This window comes from Falco punctatus, assembly GCF_963210335.1.
Source record: "Falco punctatus genome assembly, chromosome: 1".
NCBI classification, from domain to species: domain Eukaryota; kingdom Metazoa; phylum Chordata; class Aves; order Falconiformes; family Falconidae; genus Falco; species Falco punctatus.
Window position 1 is genome coordinate 60,531,483 of NC_137580.1, and position 20,569 is coordinate 60,552,051.

Sequence of the window (20,569 nt, forward strand, 5' to 3'; positions counted from 1 at the left end):
AATTGTTCTACATTTCCTTCAGGGACTTCCATCTCTCTGTAGGAACAACCACATAATACTATTGTGCTATGAAATCTATGAACATCAGTTCCCTTCCTGAAAGTCTCTTTGCTGTGCAGGAACAATGATTGGACTGTCTTCCACTGCCAAGCACCATTTCCCTCACCAGACTCCTTTGCAGAGATTCAGTTCCTTGCTGCTCCCAGAATCTGTCTCCCTTTTCCCTCTTCCCTCTCTCAGCTGGAGTCACTCAACAGACTGAAAGAGCTATTGTTGCCATCCGTTTTGGGAAATGGCAGATAATAAATGGAACTAAAGCCCACCACCACTCTGAAGGACTCCAATACCACAGTTGGTGCTGAAAGTGATGTGAAATGGCATATCCCAGCCTTTGGCTTCGCCCTTCTATTTTCAGTATATTTCTGCTTTTTATTGAGAAAAAGCTGTGCCATGATATCACTTCTTTCAGACATTCCAAGTGGACCTATATGGCTAGGACCTCCCAATGAATTAGAAGACACTGTTGTCATTGTGTGTGAGAAAGTGATGGTGGCATCCCTTGCAAAACGTGGGGCAGTCTGCACTATGCTGCTGCTGCACTCACAGCTGCAGGGCTCTCCTGCCCGTCAAACACCCGCCGGTCACAGAACTCGGCCAAGCTGTGACACAAACCAACTCTTGACAACCATATCCTCCAATTTTATCAAATACTCTGGTGTACCCAACTAGTACCAAATAAAACCTGGAGAAAACACTATCTTTATTTATACTGGATAGATAGAAATAAATTAAAACTGTTCAGTGAGGAACAAAGTCTGACCTGAAACCTCCTGAATACAGATGAAGACAGTTTTTTTCGTATCATATTGCACTGAATATTAGATGAGTTATATTTGATGTTTTATTGATTTTAACGTGGGTGGACTGAGAAAGAATTAAGTAAACACTAAATGTTATGCTAAAACGAGTCCCAAGATGGAGATTTGTATAAAATGGCTGTTAACAACCTTGTAACACTGAAGGCATTAAAAGTGGTATATGGAAGGACTGGAGGAGAGAGAGTTTGGAGAACAGTAAGGGAGTGGGTAAATAAGGAAGAGGACAGGCATTAGCCAAGAAACTCCAATGCCTCACTTGCCATTTCAAAGTGATTTTTTTCTGCTAGCATACTTTTACTAGGTGTCAAATGGATTTCTATATATAGATCTTCCTTCACCGATTTGTGTGGTACTTAGCCAGGGACCTTAGGTAACTCTTTTATATCTCATTGCGTAATTTTAGTGCTAGACACATGTTTAGTGATGATACAGCTCATTGATTGCCAAGAACACATCACATTTCTACTATTTATTTCTGTCTCATAAAACTAGAACTTTTAAGAAAGAATAACCTTAATATAGGAAAACAGTGAATCTTGGAGAAATTTTACTTTAATGAAACAAGTATGCTATTTCATAATATTTTGTTTCTTTCATATCCCATAGTTTCAGCAAATTTTGACAGGCTTTTTTGGGGCTACAGTGATAGCCTTGAAACATTCCTAAGAGCCTGGCAGCTATCCATCCCATATAGATCTCTGCTGCTCTCTGAATGTGCCATTTTCAGCTGTCTGCTTGGGAAGCTTCATTTCCATATGCTCCAGATTCTAGTAATTCCAAATATACTTTTCTCTGCTGAAATGGAATATCATTTCCTCTCAAAAGTTTCCCATGTAAACATAACTATTCTGAAAAAAAATTATATCCTAATTGAAAAGAAACTTCCTCCTTTTTTTTTTTTTAATTATTTTAAACCACTGTCCTCCATTTAGTTGTCAATGCCCTGTGTAATGCATTGATCCTGAACTGATGTGGCATCAGTTAATTGCCTATGCCTGTTTCTTAATGTTAAAACTCCTGCTTACTCTCTTTCCCCTTGAAATACTGGGAAATGGCAGTGGGTTGCAAGAATCCATGTTACTGATAACTACCACAGTGTTTGTTAGCACATGAACATAATTTAATGAGTTTCATTCTTCTATCTTACTACTGCAAAGAAGTTTCATTTAAATCTCCCCTTACTGGGCAAGAAGCACATGGGAAAGGAGGAGTTTCACTCTTGAGATAAAAGAGATAAAACCCATATAGATGCTAATCCTAGAATTTCCAGAGGTTGAATATAGATCCTTAGTGAATGCATTAATTAACTGTTACTGGCAAGGCTGCAAACGTATTCCTAAGACTATATTTTCAAGCTATCATTTCTCTACAGTATAATCTACACAGAGACATTTTCTTTTGCTAACTTTGGCTTGGTTCTGATAGTGGAGCACTGCAAATGAGGCAGCTGATTACCACCAGAAAGTTTACTGTTGTGTTTTGTAGATTTACGTCTGCATGCTTAACTAGAACTTTAAAAAGCCAGTGTCAGCCTGCTACGCCACTGAACTGCCACACATCTGGGCTCTCCCAAGCAGTTTTTCCCATGCAGGATTGCTTTGGATGACCTTGAAGAATTTGTTTGGGATTTCCAGATGTATTTCAGCTCAGTGTCCTCAGGTAACTTCTATGCACCCAGGAAATCCTGCACGTGTGGTTCAGTCCAAGGGCACATATACCATACAGAGGGATGCTTTTGAGAGCTCTCACACTGACTGTGGCACTGCAGGAGAGTAGCTGGGTCTGGGTTATAGCAGATCCAGCAGTGTTCAGAAGGGTGGAATGAACCACTGATGCACCGCACATGTGCAGTGAGACAGGCAGTCTGAAACCCTGCAGCTGACTGCGTTAAGAATAAGCTGTGGTGATATGATAGGCACCTACAAAACTGAGAAGGGATTGAAACATTTTCCAGCATTTAAAGGCTACCAGAGAGGGGAGAGAATGAACTGTTCTCCATGTCTGTGGTACACAGAATGAAAAGGAATTTTGCCTTAAATGCCAGCAGAAGGTTTCCAGTCAGATACTGGCTATGCTTCCATATATGTAAGAATTGCAAAGCACTGAAATGGATGGCTTAGGGAGATTGGAGTCTTCACCACTAGAAATACTTAATGACAAGTTAAACAAGCACATGTCAGGAGAGAGATCCTGGTTTAGAGAGGACACTAGGCTAGATAATGTCCCCAGGTTCCTTCTAGGTTTATTTTCATATGATTGTATGCACAATAAATCTGACATATCCCAAAAGTTTCTAATTACTGTGCATGAACAGACCATCTGTGCAAGGCAATCTCAATATGCCCAATGCTTCCTGGAAGCATTTTACTTACTGAAACAGAAATATAACAGTTTTACCCATTTATTCAAATGTCTGCCCAGAGTAATTTGGAAAAATTCTGGTAGAGACACCAATCCAAAAATGTTTTCTTTGTTTACTTAGCATCTCATGTTGAATTTGAGTAAATGACTGGTTCTTCCAAGAACAGTGTGTGCTGAAGATACCTAGCATCCTGCAAGTGTTGAGATGTAGTCATGCCTTTCCCTGAGAATTACCATAGGAACCCACCCCATGAGCTTTTAAGAGAGAAGACTCACCTTAGTCAGACACGTAAATCAGTATTTGTATGAGTGTTTTTAGGATCAGGTCCATAACAGCAATTCTTGGTATTGCACTGAAAGTTACTCTTGTTTAAGAAATGTATCAAACCACTTTCTTTAAACATTTCCTTAAGGAAGGAAAATACGCATCTAAAGCTGAATTACAGTACTAGTGGACAGTGTTTGCCAAGTTGTCTGTAAATGCAGTCTTAACACGATAGGCTCATTTGTAAACAGGTGAACTGAATGGCTGGACATGGAATCAAAGCCTTTAAGAGAACTGAAATTCCTCTGCTTTAGAAAAGGTGAGGTTCAAAATAAAAATTGTTAGATAAACCACTTATCATGGAAGGCTATGTGGGCAAAGACAATGCTATTTGGGACATTTGAGAGCCAGTGACTCAAATCTTAAACCACCTAAGATCACTTTTAAACCTTTCTTAGTGATAAGCATGCCTCCAGTTTACATTATTTCTACAGAGTTGCATTAGTCTTATAGATGTGCATGTTATAATAACTTTTGAGATTTATATAGCATATGCAAAGGAAACTATCAGTATGCACAGAACACTAATCTTTAAAGTCTATTTGGTAAAAATGCAATATATAGTTAACACAGGAACCTATCTATTCAAAGAGTAGAATTTGGTAAAGCAGCTTGATCTTCTTAACATTAAGAACAAAACCCAAAAGTATGTGTAAAAATATCTCTCTGTCTTATTCCCTTGTATGTTGCTATTGCTGCTGTTCTTTTGCGATAGTAGTTGGTAGTACTGATTAGATCTGGGCTAAGTTCAGAGACACAGAAAAAATGTATCCTCTCTGGTGCTCCTTCTGCAATGAGTTTTGCAGTCTTGCAGCCTTGCTCTTATTTCTAAATGAGTAATGCTGTGATAATGTAAGTCAGGAGTTATGGGGAATTTAGTATAGCTTTTGAGCATAAAAGCATGAGGCAGGAAAAAGGTGAAGGATACACACAGAAAGAATAAGCAGAAGAAATTTTGCCCAAACCATCTACTATTAGTTCTGTGTTTCATACTTACAGCTGATCTTGTTGAAGTTCCACACTGTAAACTGGACTCTGCTGAATCAACAGACACAGAAAGAAAGCCAGCAAAACCCCAAAATAATATCTGAGTTTCATTAAAAGCCCGAAGGATATGATATGGAGAAATAGTGTGAAATGGGGACGCTTAACACCGACTGTGATTGTATATGTCTACTCAGAAATGTGGGTATGGTGACTAGTCATGGGTGCGGTGTCTGGTCACATAGGCACACAGCTCTAAGGAGACAACTACAGTTTTTGAGGAGACGCCTGCCCCTCTTCCTCTAACAAAGGGGAGACGGGGAGACGCCTGCCCTTCTTCCTCTAACAAAGGGGCTATTTAAAAGAGAATGAGAGAAGATGAGAGACATTCAAATGCTATCTAGAGGGAGGGAGTGCTAAGTCTCCTTGCTGGAGAAGATTGGATGGTCACAAGGACATGAATCACCTTTCCTTGCTGAAGAAGATTAGATGGTCACAAGAACATGAATCACCTACAAACCTGCAAGACCACCACATTCCAGGAAACGGACTGATAAGCTAATTAACATAGGAAGCGGGGTTTAGGTAACGAATATGTATAGGCGTTAATTGAATATTCATTTGTTTCATTGTATAAATGTGGGATGGTTCGTCACTTCGGGTATGCACGCTTGTGGAGGAGCGATCCCCCGTGCATCTGCGCGCAATAAACATACCTACTTTATAACTTTCGAGTTATAGAGTCTAATTCCGCACGTCAGATATCAGATCGATCCTTCGTCCCTTGGGGGATGAAAAGGAGTTCTATTCACAGTAATATGCTGAGTATCAAGTTTTCTAAACTAAAAGTTTAGTGTAAACATTTGATGTGTCAGTACATTTGAAAATTTTATTAAATAAGCTAAAACTTTTAAATTTAACCAAGTTGTGCTGCTTTTAAATAATTAACGTTTTGAATAGTGTAATAAAAATTCTCAAATGCCTGTTCCCTCCACACAAGAAAAAAAGACAGAGAAAGGTCAAAAGGCTGAGATCTGAATGGGAGGGTCTGGGTGTGGAAGCAGTGAGGGAAGGGTAGAAAAATAAAATTGTCATGGGTTAATAGCATCTTTGTCAGAAGGTCCGAAATATTACCATACATCTACATTCAGCTTCCAATACATCTAGATCAGAAAAACAAGATAGTTTAAAACAAACAGCAAAGGAGACACCCAGAAGAAAGTGAGGGACAGATTGAACCAAGCAAAAGGTTGAAGCCAGTAAGAGATAATGGCAAGAAAATGAAGAACAAGTTGGAGCCATTAGACACTGAGATAAGGAGACAGAAGCCACTAAGTAGGAGCATCAAGCTCATCAGCATACCATCAGCAGAGATGCCTAGTGATTTACAGACTTGAGGCTGGAGACAAAAGATCACAGCCACTGACAGCTCCTAACGGCTGAAAAAAAACAGCACATTGCCCCCTGTTGAAAAAGAACTAAGAAAAGGTGGTGAGGACTTGAAAGCCAACATGTTTTTTTCTTTTCTCTCTGCACCCTGAAAGATTCCCAAAGACTGTTAGAAGGGGAAGCAGAAGCTTCTCCAGACACAGGCATTGGGGAAATGGAGGTGAAAAGGAAAAACAACACCCTGGTCAAGTCTGTGGTGGACAGGGGGAGGAAGGGTAAGGACATCTTTTTTAGGGGATTATTTTGGGTGATGGATAGAGGGTTGCCTTAGTGCTCTGAAATTAGATGCCTGAGGGAATTTGAACAACAGTTCATGTACTCAGTATTTCCTATTAACTCAGTGGCTTCCTGCTCAGCTTGCTGGGTATCTATATCCCATCTCAGGACACTGACTTGCCTCAGGCGCTGTGTCAAAGTGTAAGCTCCCTAACACAGCTGCTGGGCTTAACAGGCATCATTTGCAACTGTTTCATTGAGAAAACACCCTTTATTTTTCCAAGAATCTTTAAAATCTTGTTCCCCTGCTAAAATTCAGAAACATTGGCTGAAGTAGTTTGTGGTTGGGATTTTTTCTGTGTGTGTGTGTTTGGTTTTTTGTTTTTTTTTAATAAATAAATCTGTCTTTAGCTTTGCTTTAATTGATGAAGTGATATGTCACTTACTTAGCAATGTGAACAGCTGAACATTTTGGCTTAAATCAAGTTTCTATATTCTATACCTTCCAATTTGGAGTATGGCAAGGATGGCAAGAAAATATGCTGATTCTGTTCCTTTAGACAAAAAATACCTGAGGTCAACAGGCAGGATGCAAAGGGTAGTGATCAGAATGAGAGCAGAGTTTAGGTGGGATAAGTTTGTGTTTTCAGGGATAAATTCTTAGATTATATGTATCTGGGTAGTTTCACTAACAAGAATTTTATACCCCATCAAAGATTGCATCTGGCACCATCTTCAGTAACGGCTCTGTGACTTCTTAGAAAGAACATTTTGTTTGCATCTTTGGTGCTAGGATAGTTCCTCATTATAATCCCTTTAAGATAACTCAATTTGGGAAAGAGTCAGGAGAGAAATTTATGTCTGTTGAATGCTACTGAGCTTTTTATCCTAGGTTGACTCCAGTTACAGACCTCCCTCTGAAACTTCTAACTTAATGTGAAGTCTGAGGCTCTTTGCTTGATATACTGTGTGTCGATTAGTTACTGCTTAACCATTGGTCTCTGTGGTTTTTATATATATATTTATATATAAATATATATGTATATAAAACTTCTTGATATCTTGCAAGTCTTAGAGTGTGAAATTTTTTTTTGTTGTTGTTTTTGTAGCAGCAAGCCAAAAGAGAAAATCCGGTAGTTGCAGTCTATAAACTTGTAATGGCCAGATGAGAAATCTGTGTCATTCCTGTGTATGATTGAAGTATTTGATCGTTCAGGAACTGATTATTCTAGGATGACATTAGTAACTGAAAATTAGTAATCAAGCTAGATAAATCTGGAGGAAAAAAAGAAAGATTAGGGATGTAGTGAACAATTCGTATGTCTCTGTCAGTCATAACAGCTGTTAGAAATGTCTGTTAGATGCTTTCATCAGCTTTACTTTCATCCTGTGACTAACATGATAGCTGAAAAGAAATGTATGGGCTTTTGTATTTTGTTTTAAAATTTATTTCATAGGATAAGTTACTTTAGACAAGAGATGAATAAAAGGGCATGTAAGAAGTATACTGAATAAAGAAGAAAATGGAGACATAAATTATATAGTCAGACCTTCTCTCACAATGAAAGAACATTAAAAGGAATTGGAAGAGAATACACTGTAAAGCTATGTACATTTACATGAAAACACTAAATTAGAAGCACTACAGATATTATAGACTTGATCCCTTATTTAAAATATGACAAAGTTTCTCATCTGCTTTAATGAGCTTTGGTCTCTTGTGAGATGAATTTGGAAGCTCAAAGAGGGAATATGAAAGGGACTTGTGCCTAGTGAGAGAAGAGTACACCTCGTTCCACCAGGGGTTAGTTTGGCTGTCTTTCTGCCAGTGGAAGGCTTTGCATTGTAAGGCATCAGCTCAGAGCTGGAGAGAAACTCCCTCTCTTTGATCACAACAGAGAAAGGGAGAGAGATTTCTAGACTCCTGCCGAAAGATAGGTCTGTTTATCACCAGCTTGAATGCCAAGAACAGACACAAAATATAGCACCAGAATTTTTGTTACAAGATATGTACCTGAGGCTAAAAAGGATGCATTTCAATATGCCAAAGATCATCTGGCAAATTTCAGAAAATAATGCTATTTAGGACTTCCCTGAACAGATTGAAAAAGTCCATTGGGGCTGGCAGGGAAGATAGTTAAAGCAATGGAAACTTTTTTATTTTCAGTGAAAATTTTTTTGACCTGTGGGAGGAAAGAGAAACACAACAAGGAAGATGAACAAACTGCTCAAACACTAATAAATCTTCAAGGGAGGCTGAAGAAAGTTTGAGCACTTGGAAGCATGGATAGAGAAAGGATTAGTTATCTCACAGCCTAGGGAAATAACATTGTTTGGACTGAGGTTAGTCTGAACTGGCAAGAAAAACTTTTTAAAAAATGAACATTTTTGAGAGATATGTATGTAGCTTTACACATGACTATAAAACATACAGAGAAACACTGATAAATGAGGGTATGGCAGTGAGTATAACAGTAACAGATATCAGAAAGTTATATAGTTACAGGTGAGATTTGCAGGAAAGTAATGTAAATAGTGAAAAGCTTGGATGGGACAAAAACCAAGCAACCAGTAGCTGAAAGTCCTGTGCTCAGTTCAGGACCCCAGACATCAAATGGTGCTACCAGAATTACTAGAGTAGAACCTGAAAGCAGTTATTAACATGGCAATCATGGCAGAGTACAGCTACTGACAGGCACAAATCCTTCAGGAAAGACAGATGTAAAAGTAAATATGATGAATACCACTACATGTGGTGCTATATCAGATGCTAAGAAACAAGGAGAAATAGCCAGGAATAGACTAAAATCTGCTGCAAGACAAAATTCATTTTGAGGAAGGTTAATAAACTAGATTGTATTGGGATAGTACTGTAATAGATTCCCTGGATCAGATTTGGGTAGGAAAAAATGATGCAGAAATAAAGCATGAGAATCAGTATATAAGATCATGTCATTATTAAATACCTTAATTTGCTAATGATAGACCTGACAATGTAATTAAAGGTCTGTATATTGTGGAATCTCATAGCTGACAAAGTTTTTCAACAGCTAATCACTAACAAAAAGTGATGCCAGAAGTTATTTCAGTAAGACATTAAAATGTGATCAAAATGGTGGCCATGGGAGTGAGAGGGGGGTGGGTGGGAAAAGTGTTATCAACAATCATAACTTTATTTCTGTTAAATAGAAAATTGATAAGGTTCTGTGGTAAATTTGTGAATTTCAGAAGCTCAATTTTGATCAGTGAAGAGAAACTGTTAGTAAAATTAGCTGAAGTAAGAGCTTAAGGCCTTGAATTTAGAAGAGGCTCAGAATTTCTCAAAATCAAAGAAATTTGATTTCTAAGCAAGGTAAAAATTTTATCAGAAATTTAAATAGATTCAAAATTCCTTTACAAGGCATATTAGGATTAAAGGATGAATTTAGAAAAAGTGAGACAAAAGCCTTGATTTTGAAAAAGCTGGATGTTAGAGATCAAGAACTGCAGGAGTAAAATAAATATAGTCTAAAGGGGCACCAAGTTTGATCATACAATATTAAAACCAATAGTAAACATTAAACACTCTACATACAAAAAACAAGCTACACAAATAAAAACAGAGGAAGGAAAGAGTGATGATTAGCAGTTCAGATGATACTGATACAGTCCAAAAGACAAAATGAAACCTTAACCTCTGCTTTTCCTGAGAAGGGAAAATAGTAAATAAATTGGAAAACTAGACTACTAGAAATGAGGGTAGAGACATTTCCATTGCCAGTTCAAATAAAAATCATTCTGTAAGAGTTTAATACACTGATATTTTGAGGAACCAATAAATTCTTACTAGGAAAATCAGTGAAAAAACACACTACAGTAATGAACAACTGAAGTATCTGATTTTGTAGCAAGAATTTCTAGTAGGTCAGTGTTTACCACGTGACTACATCCATAGCTAAAACAAAGATCTGAATGAACGGTTTGGCTTTTTTTTTAAACAATCCTCACAAGAAAGTTGGAAGATTCCTGAAATTTGCAGGTATCACTAAGAAGGGAAATGGTGTTGAAAGGATTAAGGCCCTGAAACCAAGGAAGGTGTGGTGAGTACCTTAGATACTTAGGTCAACAAAAGAGGATCCAGATGGTTGTAAAATAAGGGATGGGTGTAAAATAAGGGGGGAGGAATAATCTGGTAGACAACTCAGTCTAGAGAAGGGATACAGAAAGCCACAGATATAAGAAAGTTACTGGAGCATGGCAACAACAGCCTCAAAGGATATAGTCTACTGATCCCAGAACTGAGTTTGCTCAGAAGTAAAGGTCAATCAATGGGCACAGTGAAAAAGACTACAAGCCTTCAGCTGAAGACCCTGACGACCACACAAAAACCACCAGGGAAGACCACTGTGAATGTGTACCAGACGTTTGCATATATTAATGAGTTCCAGGAAATCTCATGTATATGTAAATGAGTTCTCGGAAATCTTGTGATTATGGTATATAGTCTCTAAAAGTTTGCCAGATTGTTTGAGCACTTATGGTGGAGTTATCCCCAGTGCTACCCCAGTGCTGCAATAAAGAATACCTTACTTACTAACAGTCTGCTGTTACTGAGTTTTATTATATTGCACAACTTAGCCAGCCACACCTAGCCTCCCACTCTGGGGAGGTTAGAATGCAAGGGGGGCTGGATGCTGCCCATCCTTGTATCTGTGTCAGTGCAGAAAAGAGAGAAGATACCTTACTGAATGCGCTCAAAGATTGATAGAAGTCAGTGTTGCAACACACAAGGTACCTCTCACACATTAATAACTCCTACTTTAATCTCTAACTTGTTAAAGAGAAATAACTGTGGTGTAGAAATGGTTGAGCGGTGGTTCAGTGAGTCTGATGTATTAGACAGGCACAGGAGGCACATGTTGCTGCTGGCATATGGCCATGTTGAAAGAGGGAGGGCGAGAGGAAGATGTGGCTACCTGATACATTGGAATGGGCATTTCCAGTAGCAATGGAGGGGAGAACTAAGCGTCTACTCAGTTCAATGAAACAACATCTGAGGGGATAAGATTTCTCTCCATAAATAAATCAGGGGCAGGATACACAACTGGGAGAGAAAAATGTTCGAACTAAATGACAGTGCTAGTGGAGAATGGAGTTTAAACAGGTCACAACAAAATTCATCTAGAAATTAGAAGGTTTAAGTACGGCAGGAGTGATGGTCTTAACGATTGAGGCTACCAACTGCAGGATAAGGAGTCAAGAAAGATTCTGTTACAGGTAGTGCAGTCGGTCTAAGGAAAGAACTCCATGCTATACTGAGCTGTTGTATTTCAGGACTAGATCACGAAGGCCCCTTCTAATTCCTAGTTACTGAAGTAACTAATTCTAATATTTCCAAATAATTTTTTCCTATGCAATTCTCTCCTGTGACTTGTCAAGTTTTATATGTCCAAATCAATTATTCAAGGAAGTTCTCATTTGTTACCTTCATTTTGAAAGACTTCATTCTTATATCTTTGGCATAATTTTTCTTACAAAATTATACTAACTATTCTAACACTCAAAGCAAAAATCAACAGAAATTGGAAAAGGAAAAAATAATCTTAATTGAATGAATAGCTTATATGTATTGCAACTCAATTTACAGACTTTGTTCATTGTCCTTTCCAATAATTTACTGGATATATTACTCGAAATTATTGTAGAAATACTGAAGGCATTCAAGCCATCAGTACAGCTAAAAAAAAAAAAAAAGTCAAAACCCTAACAAAAAGAACAACAGAAACTACATAACAAGAAGACTAAATTCTTTGCTCTAGTAATCAATTTTATTTCAAAACTAGCTCATCTTTAGTTCCTGCTGTGCCTCTTTAGCAGAAATGTTAGTGCCTGGGTCTTTGTCTGGCCTTTGCTGTAATTAGTGCTAAAGCTCTGTTCAAAGCACCTCTGAACAAGTTGTCACCCTTCATTGCAGCTTCAGTCTTCAGCAAAGCTAAGCTTCTCTTCAAAGTATGAAACATCAAATATGTCTTAGTGTTTTCAGAAACAAACCTTGGTTTGATGCTCCCTGTGTCTTTCTCCCCACAACCCTAAGCACTTTTGTGGTTCAGCAAAAACTAATTCCTTCCTCTGGGAATTCCTGCCAAAGACTGGGAATACTGCATGGTTTTGATTTCTTATGCTGCAGAAGTAAAAGCCATACAATTTCAAAGACCCTCCAGCTAATTTTATTAAGGAAAATGACATCACTCAGCAGTCCTGAAAGAAGTTCAATGCACATCAGGGGTGGGGGTGGGGGGTGGGGGTGGGATCACAGACTTCATGAAATCCAATAAAATCTTCTCAAAGTATTTTAGTTATTTAATTTTCACATCGCAGATACCATAAAAAGTAAAGCTTCTCTGCCTGTAAACTGTCTGCATAGAAAATGTTGGTGGGTTTTTTTGTTTTTCTTTTTTTAGCTGTCTCTTGGAATTGTAGGGAATTTCAGTAGCAGAGAAGAAAAAAACAATTAATTTACTGACATAACATACCTGCATATCTATGTACACCCATGAGTTTTTATGTCCATATGCTGGCATGTAACCACATCTCTGCAAAGTACCAGCTGAAACATTTGTTAGACAGTCCCTAAACCAGTAAGATTTGAGTTGCGTGAGGCCCTTCACCTGGCAGGTGACTTCAGTGCCTACAAGGCAATTCATTAGACACAATTTGCCTGAGTCTATGACCAAGTGATATTGTCTGACAGTACATTCAATATATCTTGTACTGAAATACAGACTTCATTTCTTGTTGATTGTTTAGAATGTTTTAGTTTGTACATCCCCTTTATTGTTCAGCATATTTTCCTCCAAATTCTGATTTTTTGTTCACACACTTGGTTTATGTCCCTAATTTAGTTTTAGTACTTTACAAGAAACTTACTCCTTTCCAATGATGGCTCTTTATTGCCTGGCTTTTTTTTTTTTGTTTGTTTGTTTTTTATTGTTTATATCAGGTTTTAAACACACTTCTGTAAAGTAGTAACTCAGGGTTGCTAGGTTTTCTTCAAGACAAGTAGCCTACAACACTGGTGGTAGAAATCATAGCAGTGTTCTTAGGAAAACCTATAGGAAAATGCCATTATAGAGACTTTTGCTGCAACAGTGTTTACCTCTACTTAATTACAATCCTAAATGGGCAACAGTCTGACTTGCACAAAATTTCATGCACTTATAAATAGTCTTTTTCAATGTACTTTAGAGGTAAGTAGATCCATATGTGCTACAACCAAAATAAGGCATACAGGAAGCTGTATACAAAATCATTGTATGAAATATGAGTTGGTTTAGAGCAGGTTAAGCTCATGCTTAATTAATTGAAAAAACTCACAGCATCTTCAGCTGGAGCTGAACTCAGCCACAACTTCAGCCCCTGAAGACAACCAAAACATTCTTAAACTGAATACCACAGCATGTGAAGTGTTGTGTGACACTGGAGATATTTTTCTGTGCCTACTGCTATAATGTTTGGTCTTTTATCACGTAGACTAGGAGAATCACCATTAGTTATTATCAATGTTGTACCCATAATACAAAATCAGGCCAGTCTGTTTCCATTCAGTAGAAATCACAGATATGCTGTAGATGAGAACATAGAACACTAATCCAATATATTCTGCCTGACAATGAGCAGTGTAAGGCAGAGGAAAATGCAAGAACAATGTGGTAACCTACTTTTAGAAGTTTCTTTTCAATTCCCCCCAGTTAGCAGACATACATGTCCTGAAGCATGAAAATGTCAACAGATTAGTTTATTTTTCCCTAATGTAACTGTGGAAGATTTTATGGTGAATTCTGAACTTGCCTATAGAATCCATACATTTACAAAAAGATATGTAGATTCTACAGTGGATTAATTACACATTCTGGTAAATAAAGCATTTCCTTTATTAACTTTTCATTGTCTTGTAATTGGAGCATGGCTGATTTTGAATGACAAGATGAAGTTATTTTTATTTTAGTTAACTTTAAAATTAAGTACTGTTAATGCAGTTTTATTTATCCTTCCTTCTATCCTTATTCTCTTATCTTTAAGTGCTAGGAAGATTTCTGTTGAGCCATAAAACTTGATTTTCATTTTGTCATTTATGCCTTGAGATATGAAAGTAATGGTTTCATTTTTGGTGAAGGGCTTTGGTGGCAATGTTGACTTCAGGAGCTCCTGTCAGCCTCCACTCCCTCACCATACCGGCTCTTGTTATTGCTCCTGCAACTTGCCAGGTGGTCAGCTGTGTCAAACCAAATGATTGCATAGCCATGTCCAATCTGGACCAAAATACTCTTTAAATACTGGTCTCTCTTCATCCCTCCCTTATTCTCTATGTATGCTTATGTTTGTTTCAAACTGCCGTCAGTCCACAGGGGAATCCAGCACACAGATGAACAAAGGGGACAGTGAGCTGTCACGACTTGCCAAGGCAGGAACTCCTTAAGCCATATGGTTTCCACAAACCCTGCATCTTCAAACTGAGGTTTCTGTCCGTTAGAGAAGCTATTTACAGGACTGGATTTTTCCAGAGAGTCAGGAAGAAAGTTTCATTGCTTATATATAATGATCTGACAGGTATGGCAATGTGTCTGCATTAACCCTCATTCAGAGAAAGCCTTAGCAACTGTTATTTCTAAACTTCTGCTGATACAGGTGCAGTTCTTGCAGGTTGCACTTTAGTTAGCTGTAAATGTTGCTTTACCTTGAGCAGATTTAAACTGATAGCTTTCCTTCATATAAATCCACTGCTTTCCAGTTCACATAAAGTGCAGATCAAACTCTTATTTCTCTTACAGACTTTCAAATATAGTGTGGAATTTTCATTTAAAATTAGTCAGGTGGAGGTTGTGTGTAGTCATTTCCGAGTTTTATATAGGCCAGCCAAGAATACAGATTGTACTAAGTGACACAGTAGATATTTGTCTGATAACAAGGTCTAATTTGCATATATCGATCTGCTCAAAAGTCTATAACCTTTGTATTTTACTCCACATTCTTACAGCTGTTGCTTAAGGCTTTGCAGATGAAGCATCAAAGACCTGTTACCTAGGAAAGCTTTCCAGCTCATGAAGGCTGAACAACATCAAAGCTTTCTGTGACCGTTCTTTCTAAGGAGGACAAATAAAATTATTTTACTAGCAGCTTAGTTCCTCTAGATCTCCACCTTGTTCACATTTTTGCTGAGAACTCAGGCAGTTTTCAGCTCATCATTTACATCCAGGAGATGCTATTTCTCCCTCAGTTCCAGTGCTGCTTATCCTGATCTGTTGCCCAATTCTTTTTTTCCTGAAAGTTGGAAGCATGTAAATGTAATCTACAGAAGCTGAAGATCATACTTAGAAGCAGTCTTGGGTTTATAACTGCACAGAGAAAGAGTACCTTGTAAAGCTGTGTGGCTCTAAAGATGTTCAAGTTTATAGCAGCCCTGGCCAGACAATATAGGTGACATTAACAGTGATTCTTTTGGTGCTAAGGACATGACATTTTCCTAGCAATCTGATTTTGCTTTATGTCTTTTTTAGGTGGAAGCTGCATTACTAGAGGTGAGACTCAGTCATTACAGAAATGAATTAAATCTGGAAATAAGATTTCTTTGGATTTTATCATTCAGACTTGACACCCGAACTTTCAATTTCAGTTTGAGACAAGGAGGGAACATGAAGCACTGACACATGTTTTTTTCCACTACATCCTTGTCTCACTGAGATTTGCAGACCCGTGGTCATGTCTGTGGAGTATAACCAGTTCAACCATACAGTGCATCTACAGTAGGGCCAATGTTGTGACATGGCCAGCTGTACATGTATTACACAAATGATTTAACTTCCTCAGGGTGCATGGTGTATATATATATTCTCCATACATTTGCAGTTCATGCCTAGCCGGTCTGACTCTTCCAGAAGGTATAAGGCTCACTGCATGCATGCTAAATAGCACCTGTGTATATACCCCTGCTCAGAAGAGCCCCAGCAAGAAATAAAGCAGTCTTTCCTTGAAAATTAGCTGGTATATATTCCAAAAAAAAGATTATGTGGACAATAAACCCAATTTTAAAATAGTGTTATTTCCCCCTGTAAATTATAATGCTAGGGTTAACTGTACCAAAAAAAATGAATATTATTCTGGCAAGTATTTTTGTGGGGGGAAATAAAGAATAAAAAAAATGCAATGTATTAACAAAAGTGAAGCATATTTAAGACACGTTTTTGGGATTAAAGTTTGGCACTATGAGTCCTCTTGTTCAGAAGATATAGTTATTACACAGATAATATATATAAATATACTCATTTATATATATAAATAAATTTATTATATAAAAGAAGAAATCAGTAATTATTTAATTAATTACTCCATTATAGAATACATGGCCAGTTAAGAAAACAGCTCTGTGGTGCTGAGCTGCCTACCACTGTTAACCATAACAGTACAGTTAGTGAAACCATGACAACAGCAGCATTGAATAGGAACAGCACTGTGGATGGCTTTAAAAAAGAAAGTATTTAATTTTTAATAATATAATCATCTATTTAAAGTAGAAAATAAGTTGTATTATACTTCCAGTTTTAAATTATGTATTTTGTATTATTAGATACCTGGGGAAAAATGTTACCAGGGTTGTTGACATGAAACGGTCACAGTTTGTATTTCTGTGTATAACAGAAGCAAGATTCCATATACAGAAACCTTTTCTTGGTAGCACCACTGTATCATAGGACTGAGCGAGAAAATAAAACTTAGAGTGCAGAGAAACCTTTGCTTGAATTAATGCTTATCTAGAAATGTAAAAACTAGAGACAGGGTCAATTCTACAAGGAATTACTTGTCACTGGAAAAGAGTTGAAACTTGCTATAAAAGTTAGGTGAAGCAGGTAAATACCTGTTTGGGACCGAGGCTTTATCATCTACAGGAAAGCTCTTATATTATTTCAAGAATATAAAGTGTTTCTTGGGCAACAGTATGTAACAGAAGACAGTGCGCAGCAGACTGGCAACTTATCCCGTACGCTTGTAAAGAAAAAGCTTTCCACCCTCCCAAGCTCAGGGCTTCCTTTGAGTTATCAAAAATGTTACTCAGTGGGCATTTATGTCCTGACCTCAAATGTGGAGACATTTGTGTTCTTTTGTGTCTTTCCATTAATACCTATAGTCTGTGCAAAGTCTTGTGGGAAGATAGTTTAAAGAACATGGAAGTTCAATACATTTTCACCCTAGCAGTTAAATTAAAAGATTTATGGAATCTTATCAACAAGCAAGCAAAGTATTAGTACACAGCATTCAAGGCTGTGATTTAAAGCACTTGATACTATTTCCACATGTTGGCACTCATAATGAGCATTAGTTGCTCACAAGCTTGCCTAGCTTTTGAAGTTTCCCTACCCTGGGTGTATGAGCCAGCAGATGAAGACAGACATCTCTGCCTACACTATCTCTGAAACAGAAGTGCAAGGGAATAGAGACACTCGAGTTGAAAGGCCCATCTCTGGATGCAATGATCAGGTTTGTTTTCGTTGATTTTTGGAGGGTTCCTCCCACCCCACTCTTTTTTTTTTTTTTTTTTTTTTTTTTTTTTTTATGCTACAGATTACTAAACTACACTTCATCTACAACATGAGCTATTACACTGTGGCCTTAGTACTCTAGGTGTCCATTGCTTAACAAGTTCTTCAGTTGATGTTATGGCATGTGTCTGCCTTCAGTATACAGGCTAGAGAACCTATAAACTCACAACCTAAACTAGTTGAATATAACTTCATATAAAAGGGTTGCCACTGTCATCTTTTCTGATGTAAGCTAAAAAAATATTTTTTCTTTAGTAGCAAGTATTTTAGAAAATTAGTAAAGTAGTTGTGTGAACAACAGTAAACCACTGAAAACACTACTTTTTCTATCACTGATCTGTGTAAGAACTTTTCTTTTTCTTATGAGCCAATTACAGTATCTTCCATAGTAACCATAAAAGAAAGGAGCTACACAAAGACTGACTTAATTACATACAGACTAGTAAATTTTTATTAGGCTAGAGTTACCTCAAAATGTAAACTATTATTTCTATTATATCTCCATAAAGTGAAAATTCAATGTAGTATTAAAGGTTGGGCAGTAAGAGGACAGCATTCAACTGCTCTAAAACAAAAGCTGCATCTTTTAAATGTCTTTGGCGATAGTTCATAGAAGTGAAGATTTTTCTTGATTCAGCTGCATTTCACATGTGCCTTTTGGAATGTGCATTCAAGAGGTCAGTCCGTTGGTTTTACTGGAGGAAATAAGGCCCAAGTGATTCCCATTTTGACTCTTATAAGAGGCCAATGGTTGAACCATGACAGCCTGCATGCTTTGTTTCACAGGCAGAGATGCTGTACAGTCTTGAGTCAGCAGTGTCTTAGTTAATGGAGAAATAGAGGTTATATGACTGTACATTGAAGGCTCCACAATTCAGAAGAAGATCAGATCAAGCTTGCTAGGGTCCCAACACGCTCATGGTAATTGAAGTGATCATTGTGATCATTCTTTAATAGCTACAACTTCGTTTGCCACCGGCAAGTACCTTCAAAGATGCTGCTAAGCCAGGAAGGATGGTTTTCTTGCAAAACAGATCTATATTACCTCACAAGGGGCTATACTGTGGCCAGAAATGATGTACATTTATGCAAAGACAGAGGGCAATCAACTTACTCTCTTCATCCAGAGCCTGTGAGGCTTACACAAGGACATTGCATAATTGCAGACTTTGGACTTGGTGGAACACAGGGATTTCTCCTTTGCTACATTTCTATGAGTGTAAGACTACCCAAAAGGGTAGTGGAAGAGGAAGAATGCTTCTCCTAAGCCATCTCTGTCAACTTGAAATATGTAGAGAAGAGAACACAGGTGATGCACTTTGGAGATCAATTACCCAAGCAGCATTCAAGTGCCTTGGCTTTATGGCTAAATATAATTAAGAAGGTACCTTATATGCAAATTATCAAAACACACTTGATTTACTCATTTGCCCTTGAGGCATTACTGAGAAAAACCCTAAGTTAATAGTAATTACCTCTAGAAACAAACTAAACAATGTCTCAACTTATTCCCAAGGGCAAATTCCCTGTATCAGTTTCTGAACTGTGAAGTCTTTAAGCTTAGTCATTAACATCCAATTTAGATATTGATTATGAACCCTTTAATTCTCATTGTAGAGCTGCTTATCAAAATCTACCTATGAAGTCTAGCCCTTGCTTCTGAAATTGAGATTTCTGTACCTCACTATACAGATATAGGAATAATCTTCTATTGTGTGTACTTTTAATTAGTTTATCTAAAAACTGTCCATTTGTACTTTTAATTCAGACACAACAAATATTTCAATGATATGTTCATAAGTTATTAAAAGAAACTTAATTCCTTTCCAGACATTATGTAAAATACAACCCTAATGAGGAATACTAAGGTCCTACATTCATGTTTTGTTTTGGAGATATTAATGTTGCAAATTTTTGAATTTCATTTTTCAGTACAGGACTTGTTCTTAACTAGGCTGTTACCAGTTCTATTATTCATTCAGGATTACTCTGATGTAGCAATAAATAGCTGCCAAAAAAAAAAAATCCTTTTGATTTCACAAGGTTTAATTTCTATTATAACCACTAGCAAGCTATTATTATGTGTCTGGAAGCTTCAACAAATCTATAAATGAAACAGCCTTTCCTAGATATTGGGACTTATTACTACCTATGTTTTTAGATTTGGCTACAGAGAAAAATATTACTATATGAATTTTGACTTTTGCTGATTTGTTGCCTTCATTCTTTTATCTGCAAAATATAATGCATTTGTCTGTTCATAGAATTAACTTTCAATCTTTAAGAATTATAAGTAAATGAGGTGAAGATAATTTTGCATGAATCAAAATTAAAATTAAATTCCTCTCAACTTCCTTATGATTGGCAAACATTTCCAGGTATTCTTTTCTAGTACTACCTGTACTAGTATTATAGGATATTATAAGGTAAAATACCCAGTTAAGGTTTTACTGTCTACTAAAAAAAAATAGTTTTGTTAAGAACATTGATTTTCTTCTGTTTTATATGGCTAAATCACCCAAGTAATTGTATTAATTCTTATGTTTTAATATACAAATGAAAATTAGAGGCAAAAGAACAGCACCGAGTTACTTTCCTAAAGGAATAAGAAAAGAAAGTAATTTATAGCTTTTGATCCAAAGTTTTGATCAATTACCGTTGATAAGTTTGCCATGCTGTTATATGGTGGGAGAGTACATAATATGTTGGGTTAGGTGGGAGCCAGGCATTGCTGAACACCAGACTCCTGATGCAGGTATGTGTATTGCAGCATAGTCACTCAAGAT